Source organism: Phytophthora infestans, genomic scaffold, assembly GCF_000142945.1.
Source record: "Phytophthora infestans T30-4 supercont1.150 genomic scaffold, whole genome shotgun sequence".
NCBI lineage: Eukaryota > Oomycota > Peronosporomycetes > Peronosporales > Peronosporaceae > Phytophthora > Phytophthora infestans.
Genome location: NW_003303609.1, coordinates 211800 through 214852, shown reverse-complemented (window position 1 = coordinate 214852; position 3053 = coordinate 211800).

Sequence of the window (3053 nt, the reverse complement as noted above, 5' to 3'; positions counted from 1 at the left end):
GCGCGCAGGCCCGAGTTGTTGGCGAGCCTGAAATTGCGTCAATGATGGAGAGAACATGCACATCCAGATCGGAGCTGTTTGATGGCTGAAAGCGAGAGATCCATATTACAGCCGCTTCCCTCACAGCGATGCAGAGCTTCGGATCGTTGATTGCGATACGAAAGAGAGAGCATCGGCCGGTTGGATTATGATGCGCTGCTCATTCATAGTTCTTGGCCATTTGGACTTGAATGCAGGCAGCACCGTCGCACTTGCATATCCGAGTAGGTGCTCTGGTTTATGAGGCTGCTGAATTTAGACACAATGTGCCTCCGGACGGTAACGACTGCTACACTAGGCAGGTTCATGCTTTTTTTAAGGCCCACAACTCTCGATTTTGCCGACAAAGAACCCAACGCAGCCTAGCGACAGCTGCAAGAAACATGCCTTTCGGGACATAGCGCAGGTGCCGAATGTGTGCATTCTCATTTGGCAGTAGAACGGAGCGTCGCTTAAAAGTTGTCATTTACAAGAACTTTTTGTCGACATGGGAGGCATTTTCCATGTCGTCAAAAAGCAATGTAGCTGGATCCACATGCTCGCGCAGAACCCCATGCGGTGCACCTGATTAACTTCCGTCAGTAAGGCCTTGACAGCGCTCGAACCTTGCGAATATTGCCGATCAGAAACTCCCGTACGGCTTTGACAGCCCTATACCCCAAGCAGCTGCAGCTGCACGCAACGAGCTGCGGTGCTGAGGGTTTACAGAGCCCGATTGGTCCAGCTGGCGGTTACGGTCGAAAGTTTACGTCCCAACTTGTTCCTACGAGATGGGGCTGCAAACACGTCTGTACCATTAGAGCTCTTGATAACTCTGCTCCAAATGCTGTCTGAGTAGTGGTGCCAAATGCACCTGCCACGTCTGTAGTGGTGGCGTACTATAATTTATCGTCCGCTTCGCGATTCAGTAGGGCAGATTGCACCTGAGCCCGGTCGAGATCACTCGGGTTAGCTCGTGGAGAAGTGAGGGCGAGAGCAGCGGGATTGTAGCGAAGCCGGGTTGCTTCTGAGAGGATAGACGAAATCTCGACCAGTAGTAATTTTTCCGACAGATTGATATGCATGATTTAAATGTTGGTAAAGTAAATTTATTGTTGACTAAAACTGTTTCGTAATGAGAAAATTTCACCCAATTGTATTTGACAGGATAGGTGAAAAGAGCTTCGTGATTTGCGACACGGACCAACCACAAGCCGACGACAAATAAGCAAATAAATGCTACTTCTCCTCTCATTCGGCTTTTTTAGTTGTCGTGCGCTCCATATCAGTTAGCACATGCTTAAACTTGAGTGCGAAATTGTACTTATTGCTGTTGTCGCTCTAAAAGAACAGCAATATGCTTCGTTTTACAATTTTAAATTTAGTATACCTGTGGGTACTACACTCCTGGATCGGTTTTTTAGACATCTGGATTCTTAAAATTGAATTTTTGCAATCGTATACCCTAAACACAGCTTTACGACAACACAAAACTAATGACCGTTATGTCCCGCAATGTACTGTGCATCCATACGTGCATGCACCTCTATACCGGTATCTGCCATTTCGTTAAATCGAGTGTGATCTATTTTCGATCCACTTAAACATTGCATTAGACCCCCGCTTTTTAACCATCTTACACATTACCAGGTTTTAATCAATGAACAATCATATCGCCATCCTTAGCTCTGAAATACATCTCAGAAGACTTAGCGACAGAGACACGCCTGGGTGCTCGGTAAATTCTGTATCCCAGCAAATATAGCTTAGAGAATTAAAATCTGGTAGTACTACGATCACATTGTGCGAACAGCCCGATTAGGGATTAATTCGAGCCGTGTCCGGTGTGCGCTCCTTAATTTTAAAGCATACAAATACGAAATGAACGGTCTTATAAAACCATCATTTCGAATCACGCAGGTAAAATTATCGAGATTAATTCATTCTAGTAGGAAAGACTACCAACTGGCAGCGTACTGTAGCTCCGATTTTGCATTTTTTTTAGTTGAGCTTTCATTCACTGTATTTTAATATATTAATGTTAATTCACACCGACTATGGACGGTTCAGTTAACCGGCTGAACGCTCCAGGATGGACCGGTCCCAAACCGGCTAATCTGGTGGATGGCCAGGAGCACTGAAGTTTAGAGGACAGATTTAATTGACTTTAATCTACTCACTTCGGCATTTACCGTTAACAACAACAACAGGTTAACAGCCGCAACCTCAACTCGACCGGAACGGTCCAGGCAGGAACGCTCTAGAAACGGAACGCTCCACGCAAGAACGTTTAAGACCATGACGACTACCAAGCGTGCCGAAGTCATTCTCGGGAGTGGGAACTACTTCCATTGGGAGTACAATATGCGCATGACGCTAGCCAGAAAGGGCTTGCTTGCGCATATTCAAGTCGGCAAGCCTGAGAACGAGATCACAGAGGCGTGGCTCGTCAACGATGCCAAGGCGCTTGGCATCATCGCCCAGGGTGTGGAACTTTAGCACCAGACCAAGATCCGGTCGGCGACGCGTTCCATGGAAGCATGAGAAAACGCTCCGCGAGTTTCTACATTCGCACCACGCTCCACAAACCGCGTGAAGAATGAACGGCTTCGAACTGCAGAGTTCAGAATGGAAGAGCGGATTCTTATATAGCCAAGCATCTGGATGCCTTTGATGAGCCGATTCTTCGGTTATCCTTCCCCGTGGGAGAGCCATGGACGAGGCACGTCAGCTGGTGATACTGCTGAGCAGCCTCCCCGCCGAATACGAGCTCATATCGTCTATCGTGGAGAACGCCAAGGGTGTGACGCTCATCGAGGCCAAGGAGAAGCTGTTGAAGGAGTATGAGCGACTCGAGAAGAAGGAAACCACGGAGAAGGCGTTCCAAGTGAATGGGAACGCAGGCAAGTTCCGAAACGGCCGAGGGAACGGTCGGAAGTGGACCGCTCCGAAGCGGAACGTTGGTTTCAAGGGCAAGTGCTTCAGCTGTAGACGCACGTGGGCCACATGAAGCGGGACTGTCCCGCTACGAAGAA